The 17,579-nt window shown below is 34.1% G+C and overlaps 1 long non-coding RNA gene across 1 annotated transcript; it reads left to right on the forward strand.

Annotated features, from left to right (window-relative positions):
- Nucleotides 1-982: 982 nt before the first annotated feature.
- LOC124825375 (uncharacterized) lies at nucleotides 983-5,179 on the forward strand. The gene is made up of 5 exons (XR_015781850.1): nucleotides 983-1,416; nucleotides 1,599-1,669; nucleotides 3,129-3,250; nucleotides 4,260-4,310; nucleotides 4,785-5,179. It is a non-coding gene; the product is annotated as an uncharacterized LOC124825375 (long non-coding RNA).
- Nucleotides 5,180-17,579: the final 12,400 nt, after the last annotated feature.

Below are 17,579 nucleotides of genomic sequence, written 5' to 3' on the forward strand. Positions count from 1 at the left end.
GATGGTGTCCTTCATTGTCGAGTAAAAGGAGTAAATGTTCACATTGACAATATAAAGAAGAAAAGATAACAGCACACATTCTTGCTTGGGTGATTTTACCTGCTAGACCTGTACAAGTACAAGACAAAATGACAACTGAAGATGTTTTTCTGTTGTATGCCATCAAGAATGATGTTCCTACCAATTGGGTGGAAGTAATAAAAGATCATATGATTGATGCAGGAACCAAACATGCACGACATCTACCATATGTTGTGTTTATTAGCAAAATCCTAACCCTTCAAGGTGTGGATGTTAGTGGTGAAAAGAAATGCTCTTGTAACTGCTCAAATGTGATAAATTGAAACACCTTGACTTACATTGGCCTTGTGAAGACCACAAAGGGATGGTGCTTCAAGGATGAAGAGAATATGGTTCAAACTTCTAGAAGCACACTTGCACTAAATGAAGACCGCACCAACTTCGTCCCTAAAACCAACTTTGAAAGATTTGTTGTTGAAAAACTTAGGAGACTCAAACAGAAGATAGACGCTCTGCACGAGAAAAAGAATAAAAATGATTCTCCAACTGAAGATTCAAGTGAAGAGTCTAGTGAGGAGGATTCAATGGAAATATTCTAAATTAGAATAGAGGCTAATAATTTTAGTATGGAGTCGGTTTTGTGTTTCTGTTTTATGTCTGTTTTCACTACAAGAAAAATGATTATTATCTACCGATAATTATATACGGATTTTGATCTGTATGTAACATGGGTATTATATACGGATATTATATACAGATCTTAAAAATGAAATTATATACAGATATTATATACGGATATTATATACAGATATATCCGTATATAAAATCCGTATGTATTTTTTGCGCATGGTGGCAGAAGAGTTTCCTAAGGATAATATCCATATGTAAGTATAGAAGCAAGTGTTACCCACCGATGGTACATACGGATTTGAAAATTAATTTTATTTTAAAAAGATTGAAATTATATTTCATTCGAACCTTGTTTGGTGGAACACTGCGTGTTCTCTCGAATCTCTCTCGATCCCTTAGCTCTGCATTCTCCACTAATTCTCCCAAATGTCTCTGCAACCCTAACCTTAAGTCTCCACTCTCTACGCACTGATTCTCTCAAATATCTCTGCAACCCTAACTTCAACTCTTCACTCTCCACGCACTCTCCACTCTCCACGCATTGATTCTCTCAAATCTCTCTCGAACCCTAACTTCAACCATCCACTCTCGATGCATTGAAACTCTCATCTCTCGAACGCACTGAAACACTTGAGCTGTGTTCGTGCGAAAAACCTTTTCCCTAAATCTCCTTGTGCCTCGTTGAGGAATCTCGTTCAGCACCTTCGTTTCACCTCCGTGGTTCAGTGGCGGTCTTCGTTAGGATGATGCTAAGACCTTCATCTGGTAAGTAATCCTTTCTTCCTTAATTTTCGTAGTAATCTCTAATGCTAGTATTGCGTAAAATCGAAAAAGGGTCGACCCTAATCTGTGTTTAATTCATTCAGGTTACCCGCAATAATTCGTTAATAAGCATGAAAAGATTTTAGAATTAGGGATTTACTAGTTTTTATCTTCTGAATCCACAGCCACAACCACCGCCATCGCCACTGCCACGGCGAGGCTTGGATAGAATCGGAGCAACCATAGCAGCAATCATGTAAGTGCAAAGCCATAACTTCAACTTTGATGTTTCAATTCCACTCGCGTCAATATTATTGTTAGGGTAAATATATAGAACGATGTTGTGTCGATTTCCTTTGATGCTATGATCATTGTATGTTTAAACATTTTCGAATTCTATATTTGAGATTAGGACAATGATTAGTAGGATAATAAGGTTAGATGTATACCATGGGAACGTAGATATTTTTTCTCTATTACAGAGTAATATGATAAGCAATACTTTGCTTTTTTTTGGATGTTATGGGTTTGATTTTGAATTTCTTAATTTGACATCTGAGTGGGTTTAGGTTAGTTTTGTTAGATTGTAGAGATTTGATTTTGGTGAGGAGGGTTTTTCCTTTTTCAAATGAATGCACTTTTTTCATTTACTTTCAACTGTTTGGATGCTAGACTTTTGAGTTTGACTTTCGAACACCGAAAAAAATTATAAATTATGGGGAGCTTTAGGGAAGTTAGCGCTTGTGTTATGTTGTGGAGGTAAAGGTAGTGGGCAATAGTAGTGATAAAAACTGGTTCAGAGGTTCAGTGGATATGAATATTGTTGATTGATGAAAAGAAAGAACACAATTTTTCTGGATATTTGAGAGATCCAGGACTCTACTTTGCTGCAGTACCGACTCTTCAATTGACTTCCCACTCCTCTCAACACCTCTCCCTATTTATAGGAAACACCGTTTATGTCTCTTAACTATTCTAGCTCTCAACTACACAAGCCTAATTAGTTTAGGTGAATAGCCTGAGGCTGCTGGCAGAGCTGACCCCACCCAGCAACTCAAAATAGATTTCACTCCTCCTAGATTAAACACAAATATTTGAATGCTTCAATGCTCTTCCTGCACACATGTCTCCTCTTTCTCTTAAACCTCCCCATTCTGTTTTATCCACTCTTCCCCTCCTCTTTCTCTTTCTTTCTATTTCTTGCTACCCCTCTATATTTCTCTCATCTATCTCACCCAAATTTCTTCAGTGAAGTTTTCCTTTGGAAATGTACCCTTCATACATTCAGACAGTAAATCTGGGATAGAACACTACCAGATAGAAATGATTATTATACCTTCATACCAGGTACTTGATCTTTTTCTATTATTATTCTTTTCCTTATTATACTTGTCGGTTCCATTTTCTTTCCATTCAGTTCTTTTATAATTTTTTGAGGTGCCTGCTGATAGATACAAAAAAACTATATTAAGGTCATTATAAATAACAATATATGCACATTATAGTTAGTGAAACTTTTAAGAAAATATAAGGTTCTTTTAAATTGTCGGAATGTAAAAGGTTGATTCCAGGAATCTATGATAAATTAAATGTTTGTAACAGTTGTTTCTACATTTCCATTTTGTGCTTGGGATTTGTAACATTTGTTAATGCATGAATTACAGTTGGAAAAACTGATTTCTTATTGACCAAGTCCTACCCTTGTTGCATTTCAGGGATGGTTGTAAAAATTTTATATCTCTATAGAAAAGAAAGCATGAAAGTGGCCAATGGCTTGAAATTGAAGCTACCGAAGTCACACCCAATCGTGTTGACACCTGTGCAGTTAATGCTTTTGGTATATATATTACACTTTTATTCCATTATTCACCATTAAATTGACTTTGTGTAAAATATATATTGACCTTGTGACTGACATGCATTTGGTATTTCAGTTCTTTTTCCAATCCTTTTTTGCTTAACTTAGTGCCACCATTTTATAACTGCCATGATATTTGCATTGCCATAATTGAGATACTTTTTAGTATAAACTTTTGAAATTAACTTTTGTTTTTTGGTTCAACAAATTATGCAGCACAAGAGTTCACTAGTAATTCAATTGAGATTCCATTTTATTCTTAGCCTTGCCATTAGTGGAGGTCAAAACTTACCCATTTTGTTTTCTTGGTTGAATTGAATGCCAAAATTTTATCTAGAAACTTCTGAAAAATCATAATTAACAGAGTAAAATGAATTAGATAGTATGTAAGTGTTTAGCTACATTAAAAGAGAAGCGCAAAGGTCCCAAGCAACAACTTACTACATAATCAAGGCACCACCCTTAAGTATTAGTGGAAAAAGTTCCTAATATATGTTTTGTATTAATTTTAGTGCAACATTTAACCAAAAAAATTAATAAAAATTTATTTTCTCTTATGGTGTGACAGGATATAATTCATTACTAGCAACAAAATAAATAATAATTTATACTAATAGTCATTCAAGACATGAATTGCATACTAGGTAGTAATTACTAGTTTCTAAACCGTTTTCATGTAGGCCATTCCAATAGAACGTTCAGTAAAGAATAATAATTTTATTCAATTACTTTTTTACAGTAATGTTTTAATTTATCAATGACTTTGGTCTCCAACTATATAAAGCCCAGAACCCCATTATTTGTCATTGTTTGTTTTGAAATATAACCTTTTTCTATTTCCAAAAAAACATTATATATACCAGATAATATGTGTTTTTCTTATACATACGTGTCACGAATTTATTTCTTTGAAATGGCATGTTAGAAAATAATTAACAGAGACAGTAACATGGAATTAGACATAATACGTTTTCTTGACATTTCACAGGCAGAATTGAATATGCAAGATCTTAAAAGTGTCCTAGTGCATAATCTTTTGGTAAGTTATTTCTTTTTTTTATCCTATGATAATATATTATGAGCATGGATACAAAAGCTTACATGTTTCTCTAATTTGTATACATTCTCAAATCTTGCTTGTGTAATTTGATTAATGTTTAACTGGTACATTGAATTCTTTGTCACAACATCATCTTCTTTTAAACAAAGTTGGTAGACTAATTATATGGTTAATAGTTTGTGTTAATCAAGCTTGTGGTTAAACCTGCTTTGTAACAGGGCCAAGGTTTTTCAATCTATATCTATCAATATATATAATTAATTCTAGTTGTTCTGATAAACACAATTTTTTTAAGGTATGAGCAAAGCATAGATAAGATTAACGGTTATATTTTTTTTCCTATAAGTTTAAAAACTCTTACTAAGTCTACCAAGTACAATAACTAGATAAAATTTTATTATTAATGAGTAGTGTAAACATTTCTAATAGTGTTAAATGATGTGTTACTCTCAGGAGAAGATCATGGTGGAAAGAATGAGAAGTTTTCCTCAGCAAAAGTTTTCGAACTTGGCTTCACATTTTTGCAACAATGGCAGGCATTGCCACAAGGCCTTTACAATCAAATGCATCATCATCAAGACTTTTCTATACACTTGGTAAATCTTGTACTCAACAATACAAGAATTGAAGATTCTCTCTATTTGGGGTTTAGAGCCATTGCCTTGATGATAAATGACTAGTTAGTGGTGTTTCAAACATCGGTGGAACAATTCTTAGATAGTTTTTCACAGATAACTAATTGTATAAGTAGTTTAATTTACTATTACATTTGCCATATTATGAATTGTACTATTTATTTATGACTATTATACATTTTATAAATTTAATTCACAGTCATGATTTTGTAATATTATAATATATTTGACTTTTAAATGTGAAAGACTTGTGTAATATGATCTTTGACTGAATGAATGGTGTAATACTATAATGGATTAAACAAACATCACGTTTTAATAAAAACTGACAGATATTTGGTATTATTTTTTTACAATTTGGTAGTTTTATTTTATTTTTATCAGTATATGAAACTATTAGTTATTGGGTATAGATGTGAGATCATCTAATTTTTTTTATAAAATTATAGTTATATACGGATTTATCCGTATGTAATATACATACGGATTTTATATACGGATTTTTCCGTATATAAATTATATACAGATTTTACATACGGATTTATCCGTATATAATTTACATACGGATTTTATATACGGATTTTTTCGTATATAATTTACATACGGATATATCCGTATATAAATTATATACGGATATATCCGTATATAAAATAGCTACGACAGTTTTATATACGGATTTTTGTCCGTATGTAAGTCGTATGTAATCAAGTGTTATATACGGATTTTGGACCTTATATACGGATTTTGGTTGTATGTAATTCAATTTTTTCTTGTAGTGTTTGCTTCTAATCTGATTGTAATCACTATGAATATGAATGAAATTGAACTACTTTAAACGAAATCCAAATTTGTTAACTTATCTATTATGTCTCCTATAGCTCTTTCCTGCGTCACCCTAACTTTTGTGACCTTGGAAGAGCTATGAGGAACCATAAAAAATATGATATCAGATGACAAGTTACAACTAAATTTTATGAGTGGAGGACTAGATAAGGATGCGCAAGTGTAATTATAAAAATGGACTTGATCTTTGACGTCAACTTTTACAATATACGACGTAACATTCATTTTTTCCTATTTTTATCTTTTAAAACGTCGATGTTTTTAAGAATTGGACGTAAAAAAACTTATAGGATTATAAAAAAAACAAAATAACATTAAACAAAGGAAAAATATGAAAATATAACCACGAAAAGTATATATTATAGTTTCAAACAGAGTTCAAACATACAAAAATATACTAAAATATATTAAAATATTACATTAATTTCAGAAAAATAAACTAAAATGGACTCTTCTTCCTAATCTAAGTCAGATGTCTCCATAGACTCAACTTCAGTTGTGTCGTCTTCATCATCAGATTCAATTGCTGAGGGAGTTATGAGAGCATTGTCTTCATCTGATTTCTTGTGAATCATGATCAGAGATTTTTCAACTTTTGAAATTCTTGTTGAAAGCATTCGAAATTGATCCACAACAAATCTTTCAATCTCAGTTTATGGAGTGAAGGTAGAAGGAGTTTCGTCAACATCCTTGAACACCCAGCCATCTTTTGTTTTCTTTAGACCATTATGTCTCAATGCCGCTTTTCCTATTTCATTTGATTCGGTGCACCAAATTGTTTTTTCACCAATAAGATCAACTTGATGATGCTTCAATACACGGCTGATAAAAACACCATATGGCAGAATATGTCCATGACTACTTGCAATTTCAATCATGTGCTCACTCATGACAGCAACCCACTTGGTTGGTATCCGGGTTTTTATGGCATGAACCAAAAATAAATCTGCAGTACTTAGACGATCACGTAAACATCTTCCAGGTAGTATTGCCCAAGTAAGTACAAAAGCACACATTTTTTCTTCCATTTTCAAACCATCAGGTAGATAAGGCTTGTATACCTTTAGCCTTGTTGGACTTCTCAGATATTCCTTATAAATTTTCTTCTTGTTGGTCCATTGGTTGAGTTTAGAATTTCTTTCATGAGACATGAAGCCTTTTGCTTTGAGACCAGTAAAAGATAGCCATATCTCGTCATCAATTTTAATATCGACACCTTTCACCCGAGAGCATATAACACCATCGACAACCTTCAGATTATGGTAGAAGACATGTACCAGGTCAGGATAGCAATCACCGATCATTTCTCACGACACCTTTTTATTTCTTTTTCCTTTTTAAATTCCCATAGAACGTCTAACTCTAGGGGTCTTCGACGTGAAAGGCATTGGAGTGGTCGTGAGCATTAATTTTGTGCTGTTACCAGAGGTTTTGAATTGATTCTATAAATATAATGCTTAACTATATACAATTGCACAGTTTGATCGTTTTTGAATGATTCATTTTTTAAAGTTTCTTGGAGTTGTTTTCTCCGAAATCAGATTCACTAATTCTGTGAAAAACAACTTCAAGAAACTTAAAAATTGAATCATATAAACAAGAAACTCAAGTTATAAAAGCAGTTCTGCCCCTACAAGGGTTCTACAGATTTGAAAAATCACTTATCTTCTTACTATTTTTCTTTCCTCCAAATTTCTGTTGTTCAAATTCTTCTTCCCATCAAAATATGTTGATCATAATTGGATGGTCAACAGGATGACAACAGAAGATGTTTTTCTGTTGTATGCAATTAAACGAAATTGGATGCTTGAAAAGAAAGTAGATGTGCTCTATCAGAAGGAGATTAATAACAATCCAGAAATAGAGGATTCTGATGAAGATTCTACTGAAGACGATTCTAGGAAGACGTTTGAATCAGAATATGGTCTTAGAGTCATAGTATTAAGTTGTGATGTCCTTGTTTTATCATGTGTTATTTTTTTATGTCATTTTATTCGCTGGTTTAAAAGAAAAAAATATTATTTCTGGCAAAAAAACGTTGAATTGGTGAAAGAGTTCGACATTCTTTGGTTGGTTTAAAAGGAAAAGGAAAAAAAAAACAAAAAAAGAGGGACTGAGGTTATTGTTAACGTTGCTTGTTCTGTTATGGGACATTGAACTTTGACGTTATACGCTCCGCTTAATTAAACGTCAAACCCCCGAGTACAAGGACGTTTTTTCTTTTGGTTTAGAAGAAAAAAATTGAAAACATAATTTCTGGAAATTAAAACGTCAAACACAAAGAAGAATTCGACGTTCTATGGTTGGTTTAAAAGAAAAAGAAAAAATAATAAAACAGGAACAACGTCTAAGCCAGTATAAGACTAACATTTTATGGGTTGATTTAAATGAAAAATAAACAAATAACTGCTACCTATAATATACAATGTCCTTTTGTTTTATACGGTTGACGTCATATTAATTAAATTAATATTTAGTATTTATTTATTTTGTATTGGACGGCGCCTGTTTCCTTTGGGACGTTATGTGATTACAATCATCACGTCCAACCCCAACTTGTTCGACGTTCTATATTGTTTTAAACGTCGACCCCATAAAGTGTGTGACATTCTGTTTGGTTTATAAGAGAAAAAAAAATAAAGAATAAAAAAGGGATTTACTCTTTGGCTTCATGCTGGCATATAAAACGTCGAATATATGTCATGGTTGATGTCAAATGTGGGTAGGAGTGGTACTGCTTGAAGCAAACCAATATTTCGTTATTTTTTTATTTTAAATTAAACGTCATATGTTTCTTAAGAGATGTTATGTGATTCTAAGGTCATTATTTTACGTCGATATCGATCTGAGCCTTATTTGACGTTAATACATTTTAGATTACGTCGAGATGTTGCTTGTTTGACGTTAATATATTTTAGACGGCAAACTGTTTTAGTAAATGACGTGGAGCGATTCAATTTATTTACAAAAATACCACCGGTCATTTATAACGTTGGATATTACGTCCTTCGACGTTGACCGCGTGACGTTATACGCTATTTTTGTACTAGTAATTACACAAACTGAATACACTAAAAGCTGACACATATTTACAAGTTTGATAGGTATGAGGGCGTGAACAAGCATCAGATACAATCAGCCCCACTTAAGTTTTGAAAAAAAATAAAGCCCAAAACAGAGACTATTAATCGGTTTCATTAAAAAAAAGTCGACTTAATGCATTGACAGTGTGTTACCACAAACAGAGAAACACATACCCGTAAAATATTTAACTCAACACTTAATACAATTGATTAAAAATCGTATAACCAGAATTTGACATAATTCATCCAAACAGATAAGTTCACAACAAACTTGCATTTTATAATCAATCATACAAATACTTATGATGCATGAAAGAGTTTTGTTACAGTTACCACAATCAGTGACTCAAGAATTTTTTATATCATCATGGTAGTTCATCCTTGAGTTGAATACTGCTTCAGCAGCTACTGTTCCTTTCCTGCAACCCAGTTAAAAGGTTTTGACGTCGGTACCCATTTGTACTTGGGTCTTGTCTTGTTAGTGGCAGGAGGCTGTTCCTTGGGAACCCATTTGTATAACCAATACCTTGTCTATATATAGCTCTTTCAGATGATCTTAACACAGCATCAAGATTTTCTTTGCCTTGAGTAAATTTGACTAATGTGCTGGTTAAGTAGTCAATTTTCTCAATGTGTACAGGAAACTACCACATTCTTTCTCAACAACTTGTATTTCGGTATTGACTGTCTTTGTAGATTTCAACGCTTCTTCAAGATCTTTTTCAAGCTTTTCATTATCCTGTACTAGTTTATCATTTTTGTATTCATAGTTTCTTCTCTTAGAAGATAATCGATTCACCTTATACTAAAGTCGCATGGCTTTTGCATGTATCTCCTGAAATGCATCTATCTCCTGAAATGCATCCAATACATTTGGTACTTGACCTCTATTGGTTCATTTTCAAATTCACGATCACCGTCATCATCAGATTGTGTAGAGCCTGCCATGAAGCACAAATTTGACTCCTCTTCAGCACTGTAATCATCATCACTTGAAGAGTCTTCATCACTGTTTTCCCAGGCAATATAAGCTTTTCTTTGCTTCCTGTTCTTGTCCTGAGGATACTTGGTGAATTCTTTCTGCTTGTTCTTCAAGTCTGGACAGTCAGGCTTGATATGACCATCTTTTCCACATTCATAGCATTGTACAGCATTGCTTCTTGAGCTCTTCTTTCCTCCTCTTGAATAACCTACATTGTTAGTTGCAGAAGTTTTATTCTTCATGAATCTGTTAAATTTTCTCACCATCATATTCATCATTTCCTTTTCTGGTACATCTGCATCTGATTCAGTTTCAGGTTCAAGGTTCTTTATAGCTTTCTTGCTTATGGCCTTTAGAGCAATTGATTTCTTCTCTTCAATTTCTTCTTCCTCCTTTAGCCTTCCAAGCTCCAATTCATTTTCTTTGAGTTTTCCAAATAACGTAGCCATGTTCATGCTAGTCAAGTCTCTTGATTCGGATATTGCAATGACTTTTGGTTTCCAGCTTCTATTGAGGCTTTTCAGGATCTTTATGTTGATTTCTTCTTTATCAAACACTTTCCCGAGAGCCATGAGGTGATTGACTATGTGTGTGAATCTGTTTTGTACTTCATAGATAGTCTCACCAGCTTTCAATCTGAACAGCTCCTACTCTTGTATAAGAGAGTTCTTTCTAGCCCTTTTCTCTTCATCCGTTCCTTCATGCGTGACCTCAAGAACCTCCCACATTTCCTTGGCAGTCTTACATTGTGATATCCTGAAAAATTCATCCATCGTTAGCGCAGAAGCAATCACATTCCTAGCTTTAACATCATATTGTGCTCTACGATTTTCATCCTAAGTCCACTCAGAAAAGTTTTTTCAAAACAGTTTTTCCATTCACAATTTGAGTGGGTTCATATGGACCGTTTAGAGTTCCATCCCAAACTCCTTTATCCACAGATTCAAGAAAGATTTGCATCCTTATTTTCCAAAAAGCATAGTTTTCCCCAGGAAATAGTGGTGGTCTATTTGTGGATGCACCTTCACCAAAGGTTTGAGAATTGAAAGCCATTTTCCAGGATCAGTCGATTGAATGAAAATCGTAATCGACTAGTTTTTCAAATATTTTATGACCACCAGCTCTGGTGCAATTTGTTAAAAAAGAATGGCGCAATTTCTCACACCAAGAGGGGGGGTGAATTGGTGAAGTATAAAATATAAAACTTTCAAAATCTTTTTCACCAAAAGAGATGCCTTTATAGTTTTCTTGAAACGCAAGTTAAAAGATTTTCAATGCAGCGGACATTTAATTGAATGCGTAAAAAGTATAATCGATTGAATGTAATAGAGTAGGGATAAGAAAGATCAAACGCTAAGTTTTTATACTGGTTCGGCCAAGCCTACATCTAGTGTCCTTCCAACCACAGGACGCCAATGCACTATAATGATCAAGGTTTTTACAACAAGGTTTTTATAGAGACCTCACGTCAAAAATATAAAACACCTCTCAAACCCTCTTATCAAAATATAGGCAATATACAAATAGACTAGCAGCAAGAATCCCCTCTCCTGTAGTCCAACCCCTTTGAGGCACCCTCAAAGTCAAGAAAGCAACACGTCCTTCTTCCTGTAATCGCAACAGGGAACTCAACCTAATATTCAGCAGATTGTAGAACTTGATCTTGTAGTAGACACCCAAATGTGCAGATAGATCAGACTTTGAAAACTCAGTAATCTTGCTCTTCAAGAAATCACACCTAGTTGATCACTACGGTCAAACTAGTTTTTTGGAGCTCTTTCTCTCTTTGTAAGCTTTGCACTTTTCTGCAGAAGAATATGAAAAATGTTAGAATCACAAAAGTCTCTTACAGAAATCAAATTTGCATCAATATATAGATGAACTCGTATCAGACGCAACATAATCGACTTTGCTACTAATGCAGTCGAATACACCAATTTAGTTATAACAGATAGTTGCATTCAAAGCACTTAATTGAATTCACAATTAATGCAATCGAATAGCATTTAATACTTGGTCAACATATTTAAAAATATAGTCGTTGTAACAGTTATATCAAGCATTAACAGATTTCAAAATAGTAACAAACTTAATTGAATATAAGAAAGTTATGTCATGCAATCGATTATGCAACAGTGTTATGCAAAGTTTTGAAAACTTTTCTCTTTGAAAAACTCTGACGCCCTACAACACATACCAAAAATACATATCATGCATCCCAAAAATTATACCCACAACACATACTTCGACATGCAAGCAACAAAAAATATAAGAAAGTCTGACGTCCTACAATGCCCCTACAACATGAGGAAGTTTGGATTAGTGACCCTGTTGGGTTATTGGGTTTCCTTTCTATGTGGAGAATAGGTCCAAATAATGTGGACCATTATGTTTCACTAGGTTAAATGGTGATGGGTCAGATTAGTAGGACACATTAGAGTCATTTGAAAAGAGGAAAAAGCCAAGTGAGAGAAAAACGAAGAGAGAAAGCCTTTCTCGTAAAACGAAAAGAGAAAGCCTTTCACTAGGTTGTGAAGTCGTTCACTGTTGGATCGGGCTGATTTTTGGGTAGTGGGTTCCAAACGTATGGTTCTTCATCCTCAGAGTTCGGATCGTCAATCGGAGGTCTAGTTTGGGAGAAATCAGTCCCGCATCAGTAGCCTTGTTTTGGAGAATTTTCATCTTCTTTGTTCTCATTTGTAAGCATTGCGCTTAGTTAAATTGACTTATTGAAAATAACATTTGGTGTTATTATTGGAAACTCTTTTGTACCCTATTACTGATCATAGTGAATTTTTCTTTAGTTTGGACGACTCGTGATTTTTACCCTTGCATTGAGGGGTTTTTCATGTTAAAAATTGTTGGTGTCTCTTTGTGCTTTGGATTCTATTTTTTGTTCTATTTGTTTGGTGTTCTTCGCAGATTCTCGCAAGAAGGGAGATTGAAATTCCACTGCGTTATTACTCTTTGCTAAGTTGTTATATTTTTTGGCTTTTTCCCATCAGACCCAATTGTTGTGTTGGGTTCACATTCAAGAGGAAAGACTTTGGACAACTTTAAAAGTCACATGCAGAAGAGATAAAGAGCTTTGTGAGTGGAGTGATTCATTGAAGCAAAAGAAAACACTTATCTTAAACTGATTTAAGATAGTGGAGTGGAAAACTCTTGATGTGTTACAAAACTTGACCAAGAAGAAAGAAGAGTGATATAAGATTGAAAAAAGAGTTTGAGTGAAACATAACAAAGAGAAAGTTTTGAGTATGAGAAAAAGAAAATAAAAATAAATGACAATATAAATTATACATCACTTATTTGAAAAAAAAATTAAACGATAAACTAATAAAAAAAATGGTTTAATAGCCAATTCCCCAGTTTCGTTGACAAATCTCAATTTAGTCCCTCGTTTTAAAAGTGTTTGAAATGGATCCTGACTTTTAAAATTTTGAGTCAAAATAGTCCCTTCCGTTAAATATAAACAAACGACGTTAAGGGTTTGATGATTTGGCATAAAACAGTGCTAACATGTTATTTTATAAATATATTTGTGCTGACGTGTTAGTGAATTAGAAGTTGACTGTGAAAGAGTAAAGATTGACATGGAAAGTATTATGCTTCCTAGGGGCTTTACACCCTGCGGTTGAGAAACCATCCTTCTAAGCCAGTTCGAGCTCGTCTTCAATGGCATTGCTTCGTACTAGTCCACCGTGAACTAGAGCAATGGGACATTCGTCAACATCCCAGAGATGACCATCCCTTACCTTTACGCCTTTCACTTCGTCGCGCCGTTATCCCCCGTCACAAATGAATATGATTTCTATTTGTTATAGAATTTCAATCATTTTTTGTCCTGTGTAACCTGACTTCTGGAAAGAACCTCCAGATGTTGTCAAGAGAGCTTACAGTAAAACTGATTCTAATATTTTAGAGATGTCGGGTGAATTAGGTAGAGGAGGTTCAACTGCAGTTACAGTCATATTAGTCAATTGTCAGAAAATAATAGTAGCCAACATTAGGGATTCCAGGGTTGTCTTATGCAAGAAGGGTGTGGCCAAACAATTATCAGTGGATCATGAGCCAAACACGAAGCATGAAGATATAAAAAATAGAGGTCGAGAATATAAATGTTATCTCTAAATCATTAAACAAGTAACATAATAAGAAAGGAAAGAAAAAATGTTATCTAACTGAGTTACCACTACTCTGTAGATTTGATTTCCAGAACCTCAAATATTCAATTGAAGAGGAAAATTTTCTTCTCTTAATTTTACACGGAAAGCAAATCCAGACCAATACATAATATAATAAATCTTGAAACAGAAAAAAAAAGAGATAGGATAGAGTAAAAATGTTGAGTTGAGTGGAAGAAGGAGAAGAGTGACGGCGATGTTTCGAATCTCGATCAGAGTTACAGTGATTACGAGGCAGCAACGAAGGCGATGCTGCCGGTGATTATGATCGGTATCGACGGTGATGCTATCGGAGGCTGAAGTAAAGTGGAGGATTTAGGGCTTAGGACGATTTGCGATTTGTGTTTGCGATTCGAAGAGGAGAAACACACGATTTGCTCCGTAGGACGGCGGCGTTTACTCAGAATCGAAACCTAATGGTAGCGGCAGCGGCGTCATCAAGTGCGCATGGAGGGAGGAATGATGTAGTGGTTGACGGTGTCTCTGGCAACGATCGGTGCCGCCGGTGAAAGTTTTGGTCGTCCAGAGGAAGGCACCGCGACATTGGTCATGCGGAGGGCAGAGCTGCCGCAAGTGAAGGTGGAGAAGAGACCTTCGTTTCTGAAAAAGAAAAAAAAACCCTAGAGGGCTTGGGCCTCGCCTAGAAAATATCAAGTGCACCTCCAAATTTCATCTCTGCACCCATTCACTAACACGTCAGCATAAATATATCTAGTCTTCTGCCAAATCATCAAACCCTTAACGTCGTTTATTTCTATTTAACGGAAGGGACTAATTTGACTCAAAATATTAAAAGTGAGGATTCATTTCAAACACTTTTAAAACAAGGGATTAAATTGAGATTTGTTAACGAAACTGGGACAAAATTGGCTATTAAATCTAAAAACATTTATAAATTTTAACTACTCATTATATCAACAAAATTTAGGAAAATGTTTCTTTAACAACTCATTTTTGCCAATTCTTTTACAACGCCAAGTATCGGTATTGATTGGTCCATTTCAAATAATATTTTCATAAATGAAATCTTATGCAGAGGGTGTTTTGGGAACGAGAAAAGGGGTTCATCTTCTTCCTCTTGGAAAGTTGAAATCTCTCTATCTCAAGTCTTTCTCTCACTATTGTCTCTTGGTTGCCCGTTGTTCTCACCAACCACCGTGACATCTCCCAACGTTGCTCCACCAACATTGTAGCATTCTGCCTCTCTACCTCTCTCGCACTCTCCATCAACAAGAAAAGATATCTTCTTTCTCCAAGGTTTGGGCTTTGTTCAGTGAGAAAAGGAGTTTTTCGCAATATCCATAAATAAAATCAATCATCAATCTAAAAAAATGGAATAAATCTCGTAAAATCACACCCAAAATCATCAAAAAACACCTAAAAAAATGACCTTAGGGAGTCAAGTTCTTCCAACTAGCAAGTCACGCATTACTTTTTGTACAAATCAGCAATTAGCCCCTAATAATCGATTATATGGACCCTGTAATCGATTACCAAGACATAACTTGGACAAAAATGGTCATACACTTCACCTACCTTGGTTCAAAAACATATATGGGCTTTGATCTTTGTTGACTATTTTAATCATAACTTTTCCCACAAATCTCCAAATGATGTGATTCTTTTTATATTAGAAAATAGACTCAAAAATCTTTTCAATCACTATTAATTTGAAATTTTTGGAAATCTGAGTAGGTATAGTTAATTTCTTAAAGTTAATGTTTTATATATTCCTACCACCTCTAACCTTTGCTAGTTGTTTTGCTTTTAACTTTCTGCACCGAACTCCAAATGAGTTGATTCTATTTTTATTAGAAACTAGATCGAAAACTATTTCCAATGACTACTAATTTGTAATTTTCCCATCTAAAATAAGAAACATGAAACAATAACTTAAAAGTAAACTCATTTAGGAAGCTTAGAAAAATGTTCTTTTTGGGAAATTAAATGCATCTAGTACAGTGGTCTACAAATTATGGGTTATTAGTCATTTGAAAGCTATTTGAGTCTAGATTCCAACAAAACAAGAATGAACTCATTTGGAGTTCGGTGGAGAAAGTTAAGAGCAAAACAACCAGCAAAGGTCATAGTTGGCAGAAATATATAAAATGTTAACTTTAAGGAATAAAGTGTACCTACTCAGATGTCCAAAAATTACAAATTAGTAGTCATTGGAAAGATTTTTGAGTCTAGTTTCTAATAAAAAAAGAATCGCATCATTTGAAAGTCGGTGGAAAAAGTTATCATTAAAATAGCCAGCAAAGGTCAAAGTTGACAGCATGTTATCTCACTCAAATTGCCTTTGGCTACTTAGGTGACCACAGTTGGGTCCTGCAGCACAAGTTTTTGTACAAAACCAGATTTTTTTTCGTGTAATCCACAAGGCCCTTGTAATCGATTATAACGTACAAAATGGCCTACACTTTTTTTAAGCCTTCACCTAACTTGGTCATGACACCAACATTGGGTCTTTTCTCCACCAAGGACTACCCAAAACCCAATTTTCAGGCTCTACTCACACTTAAACATTAAAAGGAACTCTCATCCATTCAAGAAATATGAAAAAATTACATAAAATGTCATTGGCTACTTATGTGCCCACAATTGGGTCCTACATCACAAGTTTTTGTACAAAACCAGATTTTTATTCGTGTAATCGATTACAAGGGCCTTGTAAATGATTACACGAACAAAAATCTGGTTTTGTACAAAAACTTGTGCTGTAGGACCCAGTTGTGGACACATAAGTAACCAAAGGCAATTTGAGTGAGATAACATGCTGTCAACTTTGACCTTTGCTGGCTATTTTAATGATAACTTTTTCCACCGACCTTCAAATGATGCAATTCTTTTTTATTAGAAACTAGACTCAAAAAGCTTTTCAATGACTACTAATGTGAAATTTTTGGACATCTGAGTAGGTACAGTTTACTCTAGAAAGTTAACGCTTTATATATTCTTGCCAACTCTGACCTTTGCTGGTTGTTTTACTCTTAACTTTCTCCACCGAACTCCAAATGAGTTGATTCTTGTTTTGTTGGAATGTAGACTCAAAGAGCTTTTTAAATGAGTACCAACCCATAATTTTCAGACCATTGTACTAGATGCAGTTAATTTTCCAAAAAGGACGTTTTTGTAAGCTTCCTAAATGAGTTTACTTTCAAGTTATTGTTTCATGTTTCTTATTTTAGATGGGAAAATTACAAATTAGTAGTCATTGGAAAGATTTTTGAGTCTAGTTTCTAATAAAAAAGAATCAACTAATTTGGAGTTCGGTGGAGAAAGTTAAAAGCAGAACAACCAGCAAAGGTCAGAGGTGGTAGGAATATATAAAACGTTAACTTTAAGGAATTAACTGTACCTACTCAGATGTCCAAAAATTACAAATTAGTAATCATTGGAAAACTTTTTTAGTCTATTTTCTAATAAAAAAGAATCATATCATTTGGAGGTCTGTGAGAAAAGTTATGATTAAAATAGTCGGCAAAGGTCAAAGCCCATATATGTTTTTGAACCAA

The sequence above is a fragment of the Vigna umbellata genome, chromosome 9 (genome assembly GCF_029865625.1).
Source record: "Vigna umbellata cultivar VRB3 chromosome 9, Vumbellata_1.0, whole genome shotgun sequence".
NCBI classification, from domain to species: domain Eukaryota; kingdom Viridiplantae; phylum Streptophyta; class Magnoliopsida; order Fabales; family Fabaceae; genus Vigna; species Vigna umbellata.